Below are 15,474 nucleotides of genomic sequence, written 5' to 3'. Positions count from 1 at the left end.
AACCAAAGCTTTGAAGGACCTTGGTAGTGAGGCCAACAACAATAACGTATGCTCCTCATCAGAAAGTTTATCCTTTGCATTAAACAATTGACATACTAATTAATTGAACTTGTTGATGTGGTCATGAAGTTCTCCTCCCTTCTCCAATTTGAGTTGATATAACTCCATCTCCTTCAACACGTTGTGTTTTATCTCGGGAGCAAGGACTAACCGAATCACACTCACAACTCTCTTTTGGATCTTAGTCCACTCGGTTTCATTTATAGAACCCGGCCTTTCATCTTCTAACGCTTGATCATGACCTTGTTACACCAAAAGGTCTTGAATAGTACTATGCCAAATCAAGAAATTTATTTTTCCATCAAACAACGGTATCTCAAACCTTTGTGTGTTTCCGGCCATAGCTCTAATACCACTGTTGGGTAATCAATGCTCCTACAAATAAAATTTTCCACACCCACAAAAATTGTGAAAACACAACAAAGATTATACCATAGGCATAACAATGAACACAAGAATTTAACGTGGTTCGACACCTTTTGCCTACATCTATGGATCCTTACCAAAAAGTATTTCACTATCATAAAAATGATTACAAGAATGTAACTTACCCCAAATAGTGTATCACTCTACAAACCCGAGTATCTCACTCAATGATTACAAGAAATGATATTACTCTCACAAAGACATTTTTCTCTCAACAAAGTGACTTCGTTTTATAATTTCTCTTCTCACACACTCTCTCTTCATGTGTTATGTTTCTTCACTAATTATCTTCTCTATTTATAGTGAAGATTGCCACCATCTATAATAAATAAGTTCTCTTGGAAGTTTAAATTGGAAGTTTAAAAATTCAATTCTCAATGTGCATGCATCTTATCTTTTGGCTTGAAACTCTACAATTTTATAGAAAAGGATATTTTGTTACATTTGTGGTTCAAATATGTTTTCGATGGATACAATACAGTCACACTGATCACATGCTTTTTATTTCTTCAAGTTATTTATACAAAAAATTGAATTCCCTCTATTAATGTCGATTTCCTTAATAAAAAATAAAACAAAAGGCTCTTTAATTTATTTTAAGCAAAAGACTTATATCATTTCATTAATAATGAGAGAGATTCAATACAAGTTGAAATAATAAAACAGAACATGATGACTTGCGTAGGATCATGATGTTCTAGCAAGAGAATGAACAATAACATGATTTGTTTTCCTCGAATAAAACAAAACAAAGATGTTTTGACAAAGACGAAGAAGCCCTTTATAACTAGCAAAAATACTGCCCAAAGTTAGTAGCATTTTATTTACTACAGTTGATAGCATTGATCACGTACGTGCTTACAATCAAGCTTCACATGTAGTGAGATTTTGTAATTTGAGTTCCGTGATCCATGAAAGTGCATGATGGAGCCATGGAGGGGGCCACTCCTTCAGCTTCTTTGGTAGGAGGAGAGCCTTCAAGCAGGGATATTTTGGCCAAAACAAGCGCACCTGAGTCATCACGGATACAAATACCACATTTTAAAAGCATATCAGCCATTCTTAATACATACTTCACAGTGAGGACAAGTGCTAGGGCAATTTACTCCTTTTGTAATCACAGTTAAATATTCCACCCCACCCATAGTTTAAAGTAGACTTCAAGAGGATTTTAAAAAGACTCAGCTAATTTGAAATTCCTCTTCTATATGCTTCGAAGATTGGAATTTTGTGAGAAGTGGATGGGGAGGATTAGAGCTTGCATGCAATCTAGTTCTATTTCCGATCAAGTTAGTGAAAGTCCAACCTCGGAATTCAAGGCATAAAAGGGCTTGAGACAAGAAGATCTCCTTTCTCCTTTCTTGTTCAACATTGTAATGGAGGACTTAAGTGGGATGATGAGACAAGCAATTCAACAAAATCTTTTCTTAATCTATTTAGTGGGAAAGTCTAAGTGTGTTCAACACTCTTTTTCTTTTGGGGGGAGGGTGGAAGCTACATTTGATAATGTGTTTACCATTAAAAGCATGCTTAGATGCTAGTCTTATGAATTGCATGATCATGTCTTTGCCCTTCACCTACTTTGGGGCTTAAAGTGAATTTTCACAAAATCTATCTTGGAGCTCTTAGGGTGGAACCAAAAGTTTAGATGAGCTATGCTAGTCTTATGAATTGAAAGATCACGTCTTTGCCCTTCACCTACCTTGGAATTCCCATTAGGGCTAATCCAAGGAGGGAGGAAACTTGGAAACCTATAATGGATAAAGTTCAAAAAGGTTGCCATCTTGTACACCAACAGTCGCAGGGTGAGGTTATCGAGGTTCTGGCAAGAGGCCTTCGAGGTTGCCTATGAGGATTTGATGGGCGATGTCGCTGAGGTCAGAGACGCTGTCATCACTGAGATCGCCAAGATGTGTGTTCGCTCCATTCATTTTGATCCACCTCCTCTTCAATCCACGGTGTGTTCCTCAATTTTTTTTCAATCTTCCTAGAATTTAAATTTCAAAATAAAGCATGTTGAGTGTGAGAGCTGGTTGGATCATTTTATATTTGTCTGTTGTGTGATTTATTCTGGTTACGTTATTATGCTTTTTAATGCAAGGTTCATTTTATTAAGGATTTTTTTTTTGTAATATTGGTTACCTTTGCTCGTTTTCTTGCTAAATGATGTGTCATCATTTTCTCCTATTTCTTAACCCTTTTTGTCACCATTTTAATTATTGATTAGTCTTTATTGTCAAATTAATTATGCAGTTTTATCATTTGGGCCTACTGGATTAATTTTATATTTTTAATTTAATTTCAGGAGAATTATAAGCAATTTGGCTTGAGTCCAGAATTGGACTTGGATTTGAAGAGAGCAGACTATTTTATTCTACCAAATCTTATCTTATCTAGATTTTATCTCATCTAGATATTATTTCATCTAGATCTTATCTTATCTTATCTTATTTAGATTTTATTTCATCTAGATATTATTTCATCTAGATTTTGTCTTATTTTATCTAGATTTTATTTTATTTATGGGCTTGGACTTAAAACAGATTTGTAAGCTTTGGGGCTGAGAACTATATAACAGCACCAAGGTTCTAGTTTTAGGAGCTCTCTCTTCTTTTTCGTTTTAGTCACTTTTCGTTTTAGGGAGAAAGAATAATTTTAGGTTTTGCAATTCCAGTTTTACTATTCACGTAGCAATAAAATTTTGTTTTCTGCTTCAATCTACAATTTCGTTTCTACTGATTAATGAAAGGCTAAGTTTCCAGCGTTGTTTTCTCTTGAGGATCAAGCACAACTCTCTTCGAGGTTTTATTATTTCTATTGAATCCTGATAAGTTTTTCCTCTTCTCCAATTACTCTATATTCGTTGCTATTAATCCATGCATGCTTAGTGCTTGATTAATTGTCTCTACGCTTAATTTACGTTCATGCTTAATGATCAGTTTCATACATGATTAATTGGTGTTTGTGTTGCTTAATCACATAATGATAGCCTTATGTTAAATTTCGCTTAGTAATTTAATTTAGGGTTGGATTAAGTGGTTGAACTGATAAAGGATAAATTCTCGTAACCTAAGATAAGAGACTTGCTTGTGAATCAAGAGGAAACAACATGTTTTAATTCTGATATTTTCTAATTAAAATTTGCTCGCTGTTTAATTTACAAAAACAAACACCCCCCCCCCCAATTCGTTATTGTTTTATTACTATCTGCTATGAACGTTTGGTTGACGATTGCTCACTGAGAGACGACCTAGGATCACTTCCTAGATACTGCATTTTTAATGTTTATTTGATTCGGGTACGACCTAGATCAAATTTGGCATCGTTGTTGGGGAGTAGTGGGCCAAAGGTTCATAATAATGTTTAGTTATCTTATTTTGTGTAGCATTTTGTTTTGCATTTCAGTTGCATTCCCTGTTTAGCGACGGATTCAGTGACTGTTTTAGCGATGGATTCAGCGACTTATTCAACCTTTTGTTTTGCTGTGAACAGTGCTGAACAATGATTAGCGACTGGGAATTAGCGATAGATTTTGCAATTTAATTAACGATTTTTGTTTTGATAGTTAGAGTTGTTATTTTTGGCTGAATTTTTGTGTGGTAGCTTCTTTTGATCCATGTTTTGGTGAAAAATACCAGAAGCACTTGGTGTGACATTATTTGAGAGAGACAAAAATTTTTGGAACTTGTTTTTAGCAAAACTTAAGACGGTCATAACTTTTACTCCGGGTATCAGAACGACTATCATTATATATGCATTTGGGATAGAAAAAAATTTCCCATACTATGGCAACCTGCTGAAGCTGATTGGGGACTCCCGAACTCCAATAATCAGTCGTTTACTAAGTTTTTATTTTCAAGTATTATTGTCCTATTTTTCTAAACTTTGCTTAGGTAGTTTTCATAGTTAGACTTTGAATTTTTGTTTGAAATTTTTTTTGTGCTATCTTTTCATGATTTTAGGGTGTTCCTCACAAAATTTCAACTTATTTTGATATCATTTGAGTATAATTGTAGTTTCACCCCCTTGTTAGGTGCTGTTGAGAAACACATTATTTGCTGCATATAGTGCATGACTAGGGGGGCAATCCAGGTGATTTACAACCCTTTGATCCTAAAATAGATAGAACCTTTCATAGATTAGTTAGGCATAGTGTGCATCCTGGTCATTCTATGCATTTTGAGCATTCTATTGAGGGTGATTCTGAATATTTTGATTTTGAGAATTCCACTACTAATTTTTATACTGAGAACATGGCTCAACCTCCACCTCGTGAGAGGACTCTTAGGGAGATGGCTGCACCTGATTTCACTTATGAATGCTTGTGCATTCAATATCCTGATGAGGGTGTTTCATATGTTCTCAAGACTGGACTAATACATTTGCTTCCCAAGTTTCATGGTCTTGTAGGTGAAGATCCTCATAAACATATTAAGGAGTTCCATATTTTTTGTTCCACCATGAAGCCCCCTGACGTCCAAGAAGATCATATCTTTCTAAAGGCTTTTCCTCATTCTCTGGAGGGAGTGGCAAAAGATTGGCTATACTACCTTGCTCCCAGGTCTATTTTCAGCTGGGATAACCTTAAGAGGGTGTTCTTAGAGAAATTTTTCCCTGCATCTAGGACCACTGCCATCAGAAAAGACATTTTAGGCATCAGGCAACTTAGTGGAGAAAGCTTGTATGAGTACTGGGAAAGATTCAAGAAATTGTGTGCAAGATGCCCTCACCATCAGATTTTTTAGCAACTCCTTCTTCAATACTTCTATGAGGGACTTAGCAACATGGAGAGGAGTATGATTGATGCTGCCAGTGGTGGAGCTCTTGGTGATATGACCCCTACTGAAGCTAGGAATTTGATTGAGAAGATGGCTTTCAACTCCCAACAATTCAGTGCAAGAAATGATGCTATTGTCCTTAGAGGAGTCCATGAGGTGGCCACGGATTCATCTTCATCTACTAAAAATAAAAAGCTTGAAGGAAAACTTGATGCCTTGGTCAACCTAGTAACCCAGCTTGCCATGAATAAGAAATCTACACCTGTTGCAAGAGTCTGTGGTCTATGTTCTTTTGTCGATCACCATACAAATCTCTGTCCTTCTTTGCAGCAATCTGAAGTCAATGAGCAACTTGAAGCTTATGCTGTAAACATTTATAATAGACCTCCTCAGCAGCAAAACCAACAACAACAGAATAATTATGACCTTTCAAGCAATAGATACAATCCAGGTTGGAGGAATCATCCAAATCTGAGATGGACAAGTCCTCCACAACAACAACAGCTTGTCCCTCCTTTTCAGAATGTTGCTGGTCCAAGCAAGCCATATGTTCCTCCTCCAATACAACAACAACAGTCACAACAAAGACAACAAACAATTGAGGCTCCTCCTCAACCTTCCTTAGAAGAGTTAGTGAGACAAATGACCATCCAGAATATGCAATTTCAGCAAGAGACAAGAGCCTCCATTCAGAGTCTGACAAATCAGATGGGGCAGATGGCTACTCAGATGAATCAAGCTCAGTCCCAAAATTCTGACAAATTGCCTTCATAAACTGTGCAGAATCTGAAAAATGTGAGTGCCATCACCTTGAGGTCTGGCAACCAAATTCAAGTGCCTCCACCAGTAGCAGCACATGCACTTGAACCTGTCAAGCTTCATTCTACACCTGAAAAAGAGGATGAGATGGTTGCACAAAAGAGAAAGCTTCCAAACAAATTTTTTCATGCAGGTGGACCTTCTTCTAGTAATTCTGACTTACCGCAGCCTCCTATCCCTATTCCATTTCCACTTAGAGAAATTCCAAACAAAAAGATGGAAGAAGTGGAAAAGGAGATCTTGGAGACCTTCAGGAAAGTAGAGGTGAACATACCTTTGCTAGATGTCATTAAGCAGATTCCAAGATATGCCAAGTTTCTAAAGGAGTTGTGCACCCGCAAAAGGAAGCTCAAAGGCAATGAAAGGATTAGCATGGGTAGAAATGTGTCAACATTGGGAACAGTAAATTTGAGAATGCCATGCTAGATCTAGGAGCATCAATTAGTGTCATGCCTCTGTCCATTTTTAATTCTTTATCTCTTGGACCTTTACAATCTACAGATGTGGTGATTCATTTGGCAAATAGAAGTGTTGCTTACCCCGCAGGTTTCATAGAGGATGTGTTGGTTCGGGTTGGTGAACTTATTTTTCTTGTTGATTTTTATGTTCTTAATATGGAAGAGGGATTTTCCCATGGTTCAGTTCTAATTATTTTAGGCAGGCCATTTATGAAAACAGCCCGAACCAAGATAGATGTTTATGCTGGCACATTGTCTATGGAATTTGGTGATATTGTTGTTCATTTTAACATTCTTGATGCCATGAAACATCCATCTGAGGATCATTCTGTTTTTCATGCTGAGATAATTGATCAGATTGTTCATGATTATATGTTTGATTTTGATTCTCTTTATTGTAAGAAACATCCATTTTTATCTGATCTGCACACTTGTCATTCCTTATGCATTGAATCTGAGTTTGAATTTGATCTTGTATTTGATTTTTATGCTGAGAATGACTCTGAATTTGAGTCTGATTCTGACTTTCTAGGTGTTGTACCTCTTGATGTTGATTTTTTAGAGTCAGAATGCACTAACCATGTTGCAGGCAGTACATATACTTCTGACTTGCTTTATGAGGTACAGGCCGAGGAACCTTCTTCTTCTTCTCCTACCCTGGTTCCTCCCACTGTTAAGCCACCACCCACACTAGAGTTGAAGCCCTTACTAGCAAACCTCAAATATGCTTACTTGGAGGACAAGGAAAAATTTCCAGTGATCATCTTTGCCTCCCTTGATGCTAAGCAAGAGGAGAAGTTGTTGCTAGTTCTCAAGAAGCACAAGAAAGCCATTGGATGGACTTTAGCAGACATTCCTAGTATTAGCCCATCTACATGCATGCATAGGATACTTTTAGAGGATGGAGCTAAGTCAGTGAGACAGCCACAGCGGCGACTCAACCCCGTCATTCTAGATGTGGTGAAAAAGGAAGTGACCAAGCTCTTGTAAGCTGGAATCATCTACCCCATTTCTGACAGCCAGTGGGTGAGTCCAGTCTAAGTGGTTCCAAAGAAAACAGGCCTCACAGTGATCAAGAATGAGAAGGATGAGCTAGTGCAGAACAGCTGGCGAGTCTGCATTGATTATAGGAGGCTAAATCAGGTAACCAGAAAAGATCATTTTCCCCTGCCTTTCATTGATCAAATTTGGCGTCGTTCATTGATCAAATGCTTGAGCGCTTGGCAGGTAAGTCTCATTACTGTTTTCTCGATGGTTTTTCTGGTTATTTACAAATTCATATTGCTCCCGAGGATCAAGAAAAGACCACATTCACCTGTCCCTTTGGCACTTTTGCTTATAAGAGGATGCCTTTTGGCCTATGCAACGCCCCTGGTACCTTCCAGCAGTGTATGCTTAGTATTTTTAGTGATTTTTTGGAGAGTTGCATAGAGGTGTTTATGGATGATTTTACTGTTTATTGATCCTCTTTTGATACATGTTTGGATAGTTTGGATAGAGTTCTTAGTAGATGCATTGAAACTAACCTTGTGCTGAATTTTGAAAAATGTCACTTCATGGTAGAACAAGGTATAGTTTTAGTGCATATCATTTCGAATAGGGGCATAGAGGTAGACCCTGCAAAAATAGATGTTATTTCACAATTGCCTTACCCCTCTTGCGTGCGAGAGGTTCGTTCTTTTCTTGGTCATGCAGGGTTTTATAGGCGTTTTATCAAGGATTTTAGCAAAGTGGCCCTTCCACTATCCAATCTGCTGCAAAAGGAGGTGGAGTTTGATTTTGATGACCGGTGTAAAGAGGCTTTTGATTGCCTCAAGCGTGCAGTGACTACCACCCCTATCATTCAGGCAGCTGATTGGACAGTCCCATTTGAGCTAATGTGCGATGCATCCAACTACGCATTAGGTGTTGTCCTTGCTCAAAAGATTGATAAGCTGTCTCGAGTGATCTACTACGCTTCCAGAACTTTGGATGTTGCTCAAGAAAATTACACTGCCATAGAGAAGGAGCTATCAGCGATAGTTTTTGCTTTTGAAAAATTTAGTTCATATTTGTTTGGTACTCGTGTTATTGTTTATACTGACCATGCAGCTCTAAAGTACCTGTTGAAGAAGGCTGAATCAAAGCTTAGATTGATCAGGTGGATGCTTTGGCTCCAAGAGTTTGATTTGGAGATCCGTGATCGGAGTGGCGCACATAACCTCATTTCTGACCACCTAAGTAGGATTGAGCGTGCATCTGAGGACTCACCCATTCAAGATGATTTTCCGGATGACCATTTGTACATTCTGTATTGTATTTCTGATTCCTTCCCCACTCCTTGGTTTGCTAATATTGTGAATTATTTGGTTGCTTCTGTTTTCCTCCCTTAGCATCTAAAGCTCAAAATGATAAAATTAAGAGCGATGCTAAGCATTGTATTTGGGATGACCCCTATTTGTGGAAGTTGTGTATTGAACAGGTTATTAGGAGATGCATTCCAGACCATGAGATTGACTCAGCCCTGCAATTCTGTCATTCTTCCGCACTAGGTGATCATCTTGGCATACAGAGGACAGCTCGCAGGTGCTTGACTATAGTTTCTATTGGCCCATCATCTTCAAGGATGCGTGGAGAATCTGTAGCACTTGTGAGCCTTGTCAGAGAGCAGGTGGCTCACCTTCATGGAGACATAAAATGCCTCAACAACCCATGTTATTCTGTGAGGTGTTTGATGTCTGGGGTATAGATTTTATGGGGCCTTTTCCTATCTCTTTTGGTTTTGTTTATATTCTCCATGTTGTTGATTATGTTTCAAAATGGGTGGAAGCCAAACCCACCAGAACTAACGATGCTAAGGTTGTTGTGGATTTTGTTAGATCTAATTTGTTTTGCAGGTTTAGAGTCCCTAGAGCCATCGTTAGTGATTAAGGTACCCATTTTTGTAATAGATCCATGTATGCCTTGCTCAAAAACTATAGGGTCGTGCAAAGAATTTCCACACCTTACCACCCCCAAACTAATGGGCAGGCTAAGATTTCAAATAGGGAGATAAAAAGGATCTTAGAGAAGATTGTGCAGCTGAACAGAAAAAATTGGAGCACCAGGCTAAATGATGCTCTTTGGGCGCATAGGACTGCCTACAAAGTACCCATAGGAATGTCTCCTTATCGGGTTGTCTTTGGCAAGGCATGTCTTCTTCTTGTAGAGATAGAGCACAAAGCCTACTGGGCTGTAAAGACCTATAACTTCTCTATTGATCAAGCTGGAGAGGAAAGGAAGTTGCAACTAAGTGAGCTAAATGAGATCCGTTTAGAAGCCTATGAGAATTCCAAATTCTACAAGGAGAAGACCAGGAAGTTCCATGACAGCTTGATAGCTAAGAAAGACTTTGTGGTTGGACAAAAAGTTTTATTGTATAACTTTAGGCTCGGACTCATGAGTGGTAAGTTGAGGTCAAAGTGGATTGGTCCTTTTGTGGTGACTAATGTTTTTCCTTATGGTACAGTTGAGATCAAAAGTGAATCCACAGATAAGGGCTTCAAGGTCAATGGACATCGGATGAAACCATTCCTCACAAATCCCTCCTTAGTGGATGTAGTGGTGAAGGAGACCTCCTTACTTTACCCTACTTCTCTTCCGCCATGACTTAGGGAGTTTTCTTTTTCTGCCTCCTTCTTTACTTTTATTGCACTTGTCCAATTTTATTGATTGCTTTGATTGTTCTTGATCTTATGATTGTGCTACATTGAGGATAATGTGTTGTTTAAGTGTGAGGGGGGGGGGGGGGGGAGAAGATTGTTCTTTAATTTTGTTGGGTATTCTAGTTTAATTTTATTAGGTTTGCTAGTTTAATTTTGTTAGGTTTTCTAGGTTAATATTGTTATTTTGGTTTTATGTTTTGTGTACAACATTGCATGTTTTCTTTGAATTATAGGTTATGTACAGGTAATGGGTAATTGTTTTTGAAATAGGAGTTTCTTGGCATTTTGTGAATTGAAATCCTTGTTTTTTTCTCTGCATGTCAAGTTAGTTTTGAAAGTTCGAATTGAAGGTGATAGATTTACCCTTGGTGAGAATTTGAGTCATCATCATTTATTTTATTCGGTGTGTTTTGCCCCTATTGATTGCTTGCACAATAGCCTTGACTTGACTCTTGTTGATACTTCTTGCTTCACATGCATGTTGGGAGATGATTTAGGCATTTTATTCTTATAAGCTTCTAGCCAAATGAGCGTACCCTGAATTAATTCCTTTGATAGCCCCTTTGAGCCTATGTTCCCCTTTCTTTGTTTTGAAGCTCATTACAAGCCTTAAGTGAAAAACCATGATACCCTACCCTTAAGGAATTTTGGAGCTTTGGAATTGTTTTGGGAATAAGTGTGAGGGGGGGGGGGGTATGTTTCATTGGATGATATGTTTTTATTGGCCATGCTTGATGATGTATACATATATTGCCTAATTGTTGCTTTATTTTTCAATTACTTTCAAATGCCACTGTTCACGTTCAAAAAAAAATTAAAAAAAATAGAAAAAGAATGAAGTTGAATAAATGAGGTCTTGGTTTGAAGACTTTGATTGGTTTGAGGACTTGGTTGATTTTGTTTTGGATTTGCTTTTTAAAGCTTAATTTGTAATTTTGGTTTTGGGGTTTACTACTTTTTCTTACTTCCCACTTATTCCCCATTGCTCCTCTAATCCTTTGGGTTTTAGCTACTATCACATACTTTCCTCTACCTTGTCCTTGGCCCCATTACAACCTTAAAAAGTCCTCCTGATCCTCATGTGCATGTGCTTGTGATGTGGCTGTCAATTTTAGAGTCTTGCCAAGTCTATGTGGTGTTTGTTTTCATGGGTGCTCTGAGAGTAAACACTAGCCTAGACACTTGAGAGATAAAGTGCATATCTTGTGAGGCTCTATCACTTTTCATTCTTGAGCTGATTGACTATCTTGCCATGTTTGAGATGCTTGGATGATTTTCATGACGGCCTTGACTCTTTAACTCTTTATGTGTTGGATATTACCCATTCTTTTCATTCCTTGAGATTCATTGAGAAATTTGTAATTGTTGTTGTGTCTGTTTGTTTCTCTTTAATGTCTTTGGATTTATCCCTTGCTTTGTTTTTTTTTATTTTGCCCAGGAGTGCAAAAGGCTAAGTGTGAGGGGATTTGATGTGTCATCATTTTTTCCTATTTCTTAACCCTTTTTGTCACCATTTTAATTACTGATTAACCTTAATTGTCAAATTAATTATGCAGTTTTATCATTTGGGTCTACTGGATTAATTTTATGTTTTTAATTTAATTTCAGGAGAATTATAAGCAATTGGGCTTGAATCTAGAATTGAGCTTGGACTTGAAGAGAGCAGACTATTTTATTCTACCAAATCTTATCTTATCTAGATTTTATCTCATCTAGATATTATTTCATCTAGATTTTATCTCATCTAGATATTATTTCATCTAGATCTTATCTTATCTTATCTAGATTTTATTTTATCTAGATTTTGTCTTTTCTTATCTTATCTATATTTTATTATATTTATGGACTTGGACTTAAAGCAGATTTGTAAGCTTTGGGGCTGAGAACTATATAACAACACCAAGGTTCTAGTTTTAGGAGCTCTCTCTTCTTTTTCGTTTTAGTCACTTTTCGTTTTAGGGAGAAAGAATAATTTTAGGTTTTTCAATTCCAGTTTTACTATTCACGTAGCAATAAATTTTCATTTTCTGCTTTAATCTACAATTTCGTTTCTACTGATTAATGGAAGGCTAAGTTTCCAGCGTTGTTTTCTCTTGAGGATCAAGCACAACTCTCTGAGGTTTTATTATTTCTATTGAATTCTGATCAGTTTTTCCTCTTCACCAATTACTCTAATATTCATTGCTATTAGTCCATGCATGCTTAGTGCTTGATTAATTGTCTCTGCGCTTAATTTACATTCATTCTTAATGATCAGTTTCGTTCATGATTAATTGGTGTATGTGTTGCTTAATCACATAATGATAGCCTTATGTTAAATTTCGCTTAGTAATTTAATTTAGGGTTGGATTAAGTGGTTGAACTGATAAAGGATAAATTATGGTAACCTAGGATAAGAGACTTGCTTGTGAATAACGTGTTTTAATTTTGATATTTTCTAATTAAAATTTGCTCGTTGTTTAATTTATAAAAACAAACAATCCGCCCCCCCCTCCCCCAATTCGTTACTGTTTTATTGCTATCTGTTATGAACGTTTGATTGACCATTGCTCGTTGGGAGATGACCTAGGATCACTTCCTAGATACTGCATTTTTAATGTTTATTTGATTCGGGTACGACCTCTTTCACTGAACCTTGTTTGTAGAAGGACTTTAATTCATGGAATTTCTAGAAACTAACCCCTCCTGCGATAGATATTTGAAAGAGTCACATGGGTTTTTAGGCCCAACTCTCCTGCGATAGATATTTGAAAGAGTCACATGGGTTTTTAGGCCCAACTGTGCAGTCTAGATATGAATGGGTGCAGGCTGTGCTGCTCCAAAAATTATATGGGTAAACTTATCAGCTACATAATCTATCTAGACTCCAGGATTTAGTTTTAGTAATTATATGGATTTTTAGTCTTTACTCTTTATAATTTTTCTTTTCTTGGCTTAGAACTTTTTACGAGGAACCATTTTAACCACATAGTGGTTAATTTTAAATTTTAATCATGGCATCGATAGTAAAGAAAAACCTTTTATCTGCCCATGGGATCTTAGAAACACACTACTTTTTTTATCCACCCTATACTGTCTTGCAAGTAATAAGTGCATTTGTCGTCTTCAGAATATACTTTTTGCTTTATATGAGGATCATATTGTGGATTTTGATTGTCTTGTGCTACCTACCTATATTTATGGATAAGCTTCTATGCAGTTTCACTTTCATTATGTCAATATCTGTTTTTCTTTTTGTAAATGTGATTGATATTGATATGGATATACCAAATTTTGGTTGGTAAGTTCATGATAAAGCTTTGTGAAACAGTGACCATTTTAGCTGAAAGGCTTATTAGCTTTGATGCATACCACTTAACTTCATGGTTCATGCAATAATTTATAGGTGTATGGAGCCTAACTAAGCATGTATTTATGCGTTCCTTGCTATTAGTCCTTTGCAGATTATAGACCAAAGCTTTATTTACAAAGATCTGATTGATTTAAGTATGACAGCAGTAAATGGTGCCCTTCTTGTGCCATTGAATAATCTGTTTTGCCACTTTTATAGTGCAAAATTATTTACTCTGTCCAGTCTAATTTGATGGGAACACCTATTTTTATCTTTCATTTTCATTGGCATAATATGAACTTGACATTTGTATATTATTGTTATTATACTTGAAAGAAAAAGATAACTTGAATTTTTTATCTAATACAAAAAAATAGAATACCAAGTCTTCAATTTTTATTATGCTATTATAATTGATATCAGAATTTTTATTTTTTTCTGATTTGTCTTCAATTTTTTTTGGTTTCTTCTAAATCTTTTTTCCCTTGGGAGAAAATCAAGGACTGTGCTGTTTATAACATAACCAACTGCTCGTTCCTTTTTGTTTCCTTTTTTTATAACTTTCTTTTTTTTTCTTGTTTTCCTTCCTCCTCACCACTTTTTTTTTTTTTTTTTACTATTTTATAACATAACCAACCATTTATTAGCCTGTATTGTTCCATCTCACAACTCACAAAGTTAGATGTTTTTCATGTAACACTATTTTTTTAAAAGACAAATTCTATCATTGAAGTATTATATTGCTTAAAGAATTGAAAAAGAGAAAAATTATTATTAAAATGTGGAAAATTATATTTTCATGATTTTTGATATTCTTTTATTATCTTTATAATAAATATATATGATTCTTTTTTATCTGTTAATATTAATTGTTAGTAGTTAGGTTTTTTTACAACATTATATATTAAATGATTGATTTATAAATGTATTTGGAGTAGGTGATACGAGCACGATCAAAGTAGCTGGAGTAGGTGATAACATCTTGTGAGCCTGATCAAATATAACCAAGTCGATCAACACCCAGGTTTGAAATCTTTCCCAAGTCGTTACATCTTCTATAATTGAGTAAAATTTTTATTAGATTAAATATTGTAATTGGTCAAATCAATTTTTAAAGAAAAAAGGTTTATGAGATAATAAATCAGGTTTAAAATTTAAAATTGTAAAACAAATGAGGCCTATTTAAGATGGGCTTAACTTAGCAAATTTTGTTGATGCGACGGGTTGCACAACCCTACAAAAACTGACAAATATTTGTTAGTAACACCTTAGATACGCTATCATTTATATCTTGTCTGGTTGATTGAATCCTAGCTTAATGTGCATTCCACGTTGAACCAAATTAGGTGTTTCAGTTTCAACAAATAGTCCAACATCTAAGTTTTGATAAGAGAGGATGAAGACTAATATAGCATTCAATCCATAGGGCCGGATTATAAATACAAAGAGATTTATTAAAGTACCCACAATTTTTTTTTTAGTTTAAATACGTTAGCAAATTAATTTTTATATCATTATGTTAGTAAATTATAAGTAAAGATTATCTTTTTTTACATAAAATAATTAGAGACTATTTTAAAATACAAAGAGATTTATTAAAGTACCCCCAACTGCTGTAGTTCATGGTTTATTGTTAAGTTGTTTATTGTTATGCCTTTGAATCATTATAACAGGCTTTCTTTTTAGTACTCAGATACAAGCATCAATAGAAACTTAGTAGTAGTAGTATCTTTGTTTAATTATAAGGTTTATCATTTCATTCATATATTGTTCGGAAGATTTTTGTAAAGCTTATCCAAGTACAAAAAAATATTTTTTAAAAAAATAATACATTCTAAGACGGTTGTATCCACGACCGTCTTAGAATGTACCATATTCTACATCGGTCTTATTCACACGACCGTTTTAAAATGTAACAC

The 15,474-nt window shown here is 35.8% G+C and overlaps 1 non-coding gene across 1 annotated transcript; it reads right to left on the bottom strand.

The window, feature by feature from the left end:
- Nucleotides 1-5,117: 5,117 nt before the first annotated feature.
- On the bottom strand, nt 5,118-5,224 carry LOC114380645. Its single transcript, XR_003659819.1, has one exon. It is a non-coding gene; the product is annotated as a small nucleolar RNA R71 (small nucleolar RNA).
- Nucleotides 5,225-15,474: the final 10,250 nt, after the last annotated feature.

This window comes from Glycine soja, chromosome 12 (assembly GCF_004193775.1).
Source record: "Glycine soja cultivar W05 chromosome 12, ASM419377v2, whole genome shotgun sequence".
NCBI classification, from domain to species: Eukaryota; Viridiplantae; Streptophyta; class Magnoliopsida; order Fabales; family Fabaceae; genus Glycine; species Glycine soja.
This window is presented reverse-complemented; position numbering and strand designations above follow the sequence as displayed.